An 8,678-nucleotide genomic window follows, 5' to 3' on the forward strand; every position below is an offset into this window, starting at 1 on the left:
GTGCAGCTTCAGGACAATCTGATGATCTCTCTTCTGGACTCTACGCACTGCACATACGTGATACACAAGCATACGTGCAGGCTGTTCTAGTCAAGGTTCCCATTGCTGTGAAGAAACACCATGATGAAAGCAACTTGGGGAGGACAGGGTGAATTTGGCTTACGCTTCCATATTGCTGTTCAACACTGAAGAAAGTCAAAGCGGGCAGGAACCAGGAGACAGGAGTTGATGCAGAAGCTAAGGAGGGGTGCATGCTCTATGACATGCCCCGCCTGATTTCTTATAGAACCCAGGACTACCAGCTCATGAAAGACTCCACGGACAATGGACTGGGCGCTCCACACCCATCAGTGATTAAGAAATGCCCTATAGGCTTGTCTACAGCCCAATATTAAGGAGGCATTTTCTAAGCTGAGGTTCTTTGCTCTCAGATGACAATAGTTATTAAGCAGACATAAAATTATCCAGTACAGTTGACCCGTTGTCAGCCTGACAAACAGACATACCACTGTGAAGCCATAACCGTCCCTTTTTGTTCATCCCCAAGATCACACATTAATATGAACATAATGTAAAATAGTCCAAGTTTTAAAAATCCCACAATATTTAACAATTAAAACATTTAAGTTTAAAAACCCTTTAGAAAATCCAAAGTCTCTCAACCAGGGTAGTCCATAAAATAAAAAATAACTTAAATACTTCAAGAGAGAAGAACCAGGACACGGTTACAATTAAATCAAAGCAAAACTCCAACTGTGTTAAAACAAATTCAGTGTCCAAAGTCTGGGGTCTGCACATAATTGTCTAGGTGCCTCCAAAGGGCCTGGGTCACTTCTCCAGCTCCACCCTCTGCAGCCAACACAGACTGCCTCCTAACACCAGGCCAGCTCCATTCCATGGCTACCGCTGTTCTTGGCGGTCACTCCGTGGTGTTGGCATCTTCAAAATACCAGGGTCTCTGCTGCAGGTGAGCTTCACTTTCACCAGCAGCCTCTCCTGGCTCTCTTCAAGACCGCTAGCCATGCCACACAACGCCAAGCCTCCGATGCCCTCCCACTAAGTCACCACTTCCAAGTCCCCACTACTTCTCAGCTCCAGCTATCACATCAGTTGGCCTGGTAAAGCAAAGGTTTTACTTGAATGGTGCTGGCCTCTTGTTGACCACAGCAGAGTCTTCAGTCCCTGTTTCTAATTCAAAATAGGCAATAGCCCAAGTAGAGTCTTCAAGTGACTCTCAAACTTCCCTCTGGATCTTCACAACCTGGGCCTCCATCCTCTGTATTTCTCTCAACACTCTTATTTTCCAGGCTCTCACAGAACAGTTCAGGGTTAAATACTCAATGGCTTTTCCAGCCCCAATTTCCAAAGTCCATCCACAATCCTCCCAAAAATATCATGGTCAGGCCTGCCACAGCAATACCCCACTATCCTGTTACCAACTTCTGTCCTACTTAGGGTTATGCTGTTATGATGAAACACCATGTCCAGAAACAAGTCTGGGAGGAAAGGGTTTATTCAGCTTAGAGTTCCACGTCACTGTTTATCAACAAAGGAAGTCAGGACAGGAACTCAAGCAGGCAGGAACCTGGAGGCAGGAGCTGATGCAGAAGCCATGGAGGATGCTGCTCACTGGGTTGCTCCCCATGGCTTGTTCATGCTCTGCTTTCTTATAGAACCCAGGAAGGACTACCAGCCCAGGGGTCACCCCAACCACAGTGGGGTGACCATCAATCACTAATTAATTAGGAAAATTTTAAGAGGGAGTAACAATCTCTGAGAGGCTGACATTGAAGCTGAGATTGCAGCGTGACATTAAGACACAGAAGAGCAAGGGAAAGGGCATTCTAGCCAGAGAGAATGAAACGTGCAAAGATCCAGAGGACAAGGTAGGACTGGTCAGAGGCCAGTGTGGCTGGAAGATGGCAGGCATAGTGGAGAGCAATGGGAAGGTTGGGGCAGTGGAAGAGCATCAGGCAAAGTCCTGAAATATGCAGGGAATTTGGATGACTCCAGGGTTTTCCGAAAGCAGAGCCCAAGACAAGAATTTGGGTGTAGGTGATCATGTGAGAAGTTATTTCTGGAAGAGAGAACAAACAGAAGGAATGTTAGGGGATGCATTCATTATTGGGACCACCTTGGGTGTGGAGGCACAATGCTGCTAGAAATCCCGAGAGATACTTGGGAAGCTGCCCAGCATCTTCCACTCTGAGGAAGAAGCCACAGTTTGCCTTTCCGTTGGCTGACGGCCATTCTCTGGGTGGTTAGCCCATCACGTCTGGACTTCACTTTTGCACAGGATGATCAAGGTCAAGCCACATCCATGAAACATGGTGGGACGTGCTCTCGTGGTCACCACTGTAACAGGAAATTGAGTGTCAGCTCAGAAGACGGTCATAGATGTTAGACACCAACACTAGCATGCAGAAAACTCTGCTACCAGCCGGAAGCCTCTAACAGGCTTCAAGTAAAGCCAGTCCTTCTGATTCACATGGCAGATGACGTCTCCAAAGAATAAACAGTTGTGATTGTTCAGCCATAGATGGGATGTCTGTATCATGCCCACTACAAGGCTTGGGGCCATTGCAGCACAAGAGCAGAGAGAATCTAAGAGCTGGAGGCTGGGAGAGTTTGACGTGTCGTCTTCTGGACATAACATGGCTGCTGTACTGAGGAACTCATGGCAGTTGCATTTGCTTGCACAGGACCTGCATAATATCAAGCCAGTCAAGAATTCCAGCATGGATGGGGAAGGGACTCCTGGAGCCCCACTGCTGCTTGGGGGTTGATAGGGGAAGGCAGAGTCAATTTGCTTGAAGGTGTTGCCACGGGCAGGCTTTCCAGGACCGAGTGCTTGGCCCCATGTCTATGCACCTATGCACATATCAGGGGCACTAAGTGGACTTGGTGGGTTTTTTTAAAAAAAAAAATAGAGAGACAGCATCTTCTCAGCTGTGCACACAGAGGGAGTAAGGGTTCATCTGCCCCAACACAAAATCCTTAGTGCTTCCCCGCAAAGACATCCCAGCCAGTGGCTCAAGGGATCCCGCTTAGCCAGTTTCACTAATGCACTTCAGCTCACCCTAAAGAGGAATCTCAGACACCATCTGAGGATGAAGAGTTTCTCCTGGCAGCACTCTGTAAAATGTATACTGTGAGCATGCCAGAAGTGTGGACTGAACACACTTTAGGGGGCCAGAAGATTGTGTAATCATCAAATCATCCATCCAGACACTATTCTCGAAGTTTGTGGGGACGATTACTCCTTTGTCTATACCTAAGTATGGTCTGTCTGCTTCTGTCCTAAGTAGAGTTGACTCTGTTCTGGGCGAGCTGTGTTAGACAGTCCTGTGAGAAGCCAGAGTGGGGCTGCATGACAGCCATCAAAATCTCTCTCTCTCTCTCTCTCTCTCTCTCTCTCTCTCTCTCTCTCTCTCTCTCTGTGTGTGTGTGTGTGAGAGAGAGAGGTGGGGGCAGAGGTCAATATCCAGTGTCTTTCCTTATTTTCTAAGACAGGATTTCCAACTGAACCTAGACCTGGAACCTGACAACCCAATTCTTCTAGAGCAGCTGTCTGATAGGCCTCAGGGTCTCCCATTTCTGTCCCCTCAGAGCTGAGATCACAGATGAGAGTTGCTTTTTAATTGGGTTTTGGGGATCTGATCCTCATGCTTACAGTTTACAAACTGAGTCATCGCTGCAACCCACCTACCCACCCGCCCCCCTTTTTTTAAAGACATGGTCTTGTTTATTGCAAGATGGTCTAGAACTCTTTATGTAGCCATGAATGAGCTGAAAGTTCTGATTTTCCTGCTTCACCCTCCAGTGCCTGGGTTACACATGTGCTCACCACACCTGCTTGCCACTAATCTCATAACTCCCATGTGTCTCTTTCAGCACACGACACCCCCTACAGTCATGACGTGAAGGCTCAGGGCATCACACTCCTTGGCAGAGGTCTCCCCAACAAGAAGCAATGGTGTGGTAACCTACCAGCACCCACTGTCTACTCTGAGGCTGCAGCAAGATGGCCTCAGCTCTGCTGTATTTGTGTCCTCGCGGGGTCACCTCTCACCTCCAGCCTAGAAGGGAGCTCCTGAGAACCCTATGTCCCCGAGTCTTGACTTTCTACCCTGCAGGTGTTCGCCTCCTCCACAAGCAGAGCTGAGCCGCCAGGAAGGCTAATTATAAATGTCTGGTATTTATAGTGAGTTTCTCCACCCAAGGCTTCCAGCACCTCAGGGAACTATTTGCAGACTGCTCCAGCACTTCGGGAAGAAAAGCAGAGCCTCCCAGAGGAAACTGAGGTGAAAGAGACATGATGATATCTACGATGTCTCCATGGTGAGGACCCCTCAACCAGGGAGTCAATGCTGGGATTCAACCAAAGAGCCATGACAGGAGAGACAAGGAACAAAGGAAAACACAGGAACCCTTGCTGCCCACACACCCGGAGGCCAGCGTTGGCCCCTTCCACCTCTGACCATCTCTGTAAAGTTGGACAGACAGGTTAAACCTGGTTCTTTGTTTTGTTTTGTTTTGTTTTTCAGAATAACAACATCCAGGCAGCGATTGTGCTGCTGACCCAAGAATCTATTTCAACTAGAATGAAGACCAGGAAGTGTGGGTGGGCGACTTTGTGGGACTGAGGAGATAGCTCAGTTGGTAAAGTGTTTCCCTGAATTCAGTCCCTAGAAACATATTTAAATAAAAGTCAAATGCAGTAACAGTTACCATTGCAGTACTGAGAACAAAGACAGGCAGATCCCTTGGGCTCTGCAGTGGCAGGAGCTTGTATGGGGGTCTCACCATCTCACATCTCCACAGGAAGGAAGCAGAAGATCCAACCAGAAATGAACCACAATCTAGCTATCCTAAGACCCACGTGCTCATGATCCACTTTCTCCCCTAGGCCCTCAGTACCAAAGATTCCAAGGCTCCCCAAATTGCACCACAGCTGGAGACCAAGACCAAGCATTCAAACACATAAGACGGTGAAAGACACTTCACACTCAAGCTACACCATGACCCCCATCCTGAGGTGGATACAATCCTCAGAACCTAGGAGAAGGCTCTGTTCTGTGGAAAGGATAATTAAGGCTTCAAGTGAAATTAAGATTGATTGAGCACTGGACTTTTGAGACAGGTTCTCACTCTATGGCCCAGGTCAGCCTCCTGCCTGAGAATACAAGTGTGAAAATCGGGAGATTGCCCTGTGTTGTCTGGTTAAGGTTAATCTAATCGGAAATGTCTTTAAAAGTAGAAGAAGGAGGTAGAAGAGGTCAATTCACTGTTTCTGGGCTGGCAGATGAAGGAAGGGGCCGAAAGCCTAGGGCTGCAGGCAGCCTCTGGGAGTTAAAGGAACTAGAAGATGGATTCTCCTCTCGAGTCTCTGGAAAAGGGTAACACCTCAATGTCAGCCCCACTAAGACCTGAGCCCAGCGTTCACCCTCCAGAATTTAGGGTCTCACTTTGGAGCCTCTGTTGGCCTGAAGCTGGGGTGGAGATGAGGCTGGCCTCAGACTCAGAAACTGGGCTATCTCTGCCCCAGTGAGAGATCAGCACTGCCGCAGCTGCCGACATTTGTGCCTTATGCTCCTCAGAGCACAGCAATTAGTTAGATCATGGCAGAGAAGTCCATCTGGTCATCCCGAATTTTATCCTCACAGGCCTGTGACGACAGGCTGGGAAGTTCCAGGTGGGTCTGACAGCCAATCCTCTGCTTATGAAGCATTCATGGCTGCTGACCTGCCTGACCTGGCCGTCTACACTTACCTAGCAGGAAGGGAAACCCAGGCATCCTTCTTAGCAATGTGGGGGCTATTTTCTACTTAGCAGATGAGGCCTTTGGCACAGAGCAGCTGTGTCTACAGACCTCCAGTGGAACCTCGGTTCCTCTTTTCCTGGCGCCCTGACAGATTTAACCCATGCCTGCCTGTTCCACACTGCATGGTACCGGAATACCTCAGGTCCAACTAACTGGCAAAGGACAGGACAGAGTTAAAGGACAAACAAAAGTCTTTCCAGCCAAGGAGGGTGAGCTGGTTGGCAGCTGGGTTGGGGTCCCAGGGGTGGGGGTTTCCCAGGACAGATGAAACCTTGGAAAATCAGTATTACTGTGTCCTCTGCCCTTCCACACACGCAAGTGTCACCCACGAAGCTTCGAGAGCTCATGATGCCCAGTCAGCTGCAGCTGAGTCAGAGCACCTAGGCTGAGCTCGGGGGCTGGCCTGCAAAGCTTCCTGTGTGATCCCGGGTGCTGGTGGGGGTGAGATCCAAAACAGCAGAACTCAAGACCTGACAGCACTGGAATCATCCAAGTGCCCCCAGGGTGGAAAGAGTCACAGCTTTAGTGCAGACCTCTGGGCTCTAACCTGCCTAGGAACAAGATCCCCACGAGTCTAGTGAAGTCGGAAAGCTGAGAGTGCCCATAGGCCAGGGAGACTGCTCAGTAGGCAAAGGCTCTTGCCAAGCAAACCTGACACAAGCCGAGTCCAATCCCCAGGACCCAAATTAAACAACCCAATTAGGTGGCATGAATCTACAGCTGCAGTCCTGTGGGGAGAACGATGCAGAGACAGGGTAATGGCCTGAAGGCCACAGCAAAAGCAAATGCCTCTGACTTACACGTATGTTCTGTGGCTTGTATGCGTGAGAGCATGTCTGGCAAGCAGCCCTCCCCTGGCGGGGTGGGGGGCACCTCTGAAGCCGACTTGGTAACACAAACGATTTTTAGCAAAGCACTGGGGAGGCAAAGGCAGAAGACTGTCTGTGAGTTCCAGACCAGCCTGATCTACATAGTGAGACCCTGTCTCAAAAATCAAAACAACAAAAATAACACATAAACCCTGGCTCGGAATGTGTTTGTGGGGTATATCTGCTGCCGCGAGGCCTCCTCAGGTCTTCCTTTCTATGCTGGATCATATCCACAGGGAGTCCCAGGGCTCTGTAGTGGTCCAGGAATTCTGGGGGCAGCAGCAGCAAGACACTCACTATCTACCAGGGAAAGAGACTCAAGAACTGTGGAAAACCTCCTGAGGAAGAAGAAATCTGCACGTGTTGTATCAGGAAACAAAGCCCATGGGTGTTATCTGCACTTTAGGATTCATGGCACACACTTGTGACTCAGCACTTGGGAAACCGAGACAGGAAAAGCAAGAGTTTGAGGTCAGCCTCAGTTAATATAGCCAAGTTTAAGGCTAGCTTAAGCTAGGTGATGCCCTGTCTTCAAAATGCTTTGCCCTCTGTCTCTTTAAAGACATCTTTTGAAAGGCCACATGACTGGACCTTCCACTCGCAAACAATTGAGTGTGGGTATGCACTGAGGTTGAGGGTGTGTGAGTGTGTGCCTGTGGTGTAGTGTGTGTGTGTGTGTGTGTGTGTGTAGTGTATGTGTGGTGTATGTGCTTGTGGGGGGGGAGTGGGTGGGGGTGGGATGGATATATATGTTTCTAGGTGTATGTAGGTATGTGTGGTAAGTGTATTATTTGTGTATGGTGTGTGGGGGTGTGTTGGTGGTGTGTATGTGTGTGATATGGTGTGTGTGTGGTATGTGATGTGTGTATGTGGTGTGTGCTTGTGGGGGGCTGAGTGGGTGGGGTTAAGGTAGGTGTATATGTGTATGTATGTTGTGTGTTGAGTATGTATGTGTATGGTGGGTGTGGTGTGTATGTGCATGGTATGGTGTCTGTGTATGTGGTATGTGGGATGTGTGTGTGGTGTGTGTTTATGTGTGGGGTGAGTGGGGTGAGTATATGGGTGTGGTATGTGTCTGTTTAAAATCATGACCTCATCAAAAGTTAACCCATTCTGTGTAGAAGTCAGCTCAATTCAGGAAATAACCAGGATAGCTAAGAGATAAAACAATTATATTTTTATTGAGTATAAGAGGAAAACACATGAAACAGGAACAAGAAGCCCAAGCTCAGCTGTGCTGCGAAGGAACCACACAGAGAAACGGCTCCTGGGCCACACCCATTTTTTTCCAGGTCCCAGAAAGCCACACCCTAACTTGGTCCCACCTCTTAAAGATAATTGGTTGGCAAATATTCCCCATCACCTTCCCCTTCTGCCTAAATAAGAGCAATCTAAACCCAATACAAAACTATACACAATAGGAACAGATATTGAGTATAAAATTACAACCAACATAGACAATATTAAGCAAGGAACACATGATAAATATTTTAATAGACATTCTATTTCAAAGAGTCTAAGTCTTGCATCAAAAATAGGCTTGGCTAAATCATAAGAGGATGGTAACTACAACTATCTAATCTTCAACCACATCAAAGGGCTGAGAAGGGAGATAATATTACTTGAACTGGAAGGATGTACAATCAAGCAGCTTCCAAAATGAACAGTATATGACAGAGACAATTGACCACCTGAGCAATCACCCAAAGCCTCATTTGCAATATTGAAGCAACCAAATTTGGCTAAGGATTAGCGTAACTGACAGATCATTTTCAGAGGCAGGGAATTTTTCAGAACCGTCTTACTCTGTCTTAGCAAGGTTTAACAGTCTTTTTCCTTGTGTCCTGCTTATTCATTTCTGGATACCATGTACTTTATCAGTGGTTGAAGCATGGGCAGTTCCTTGCCCAAAGGCCAATTGTACCAAGAAGAAAACAAACTCCAAGTGGAGTGTCTTTGGTGCTCAACATTTTCTCAGGAATAGA

The sequence above is a fragment of the Microtus oregoni genome, unplaced genomic scaffold (genome assembly GCF_018167655.1).
Source record: "Microtus oregoni isolate MIOR12 unplaced genomic scaffold, Mior012 000027F_ref0000203, whole genome shotgun sequence".
Taxonomy (NCBI): Eukaryota; Metazoa; Chordata; class Mammalia; order Rodentia; family Cricetidae; genus Microtus; species Microtus oregoni.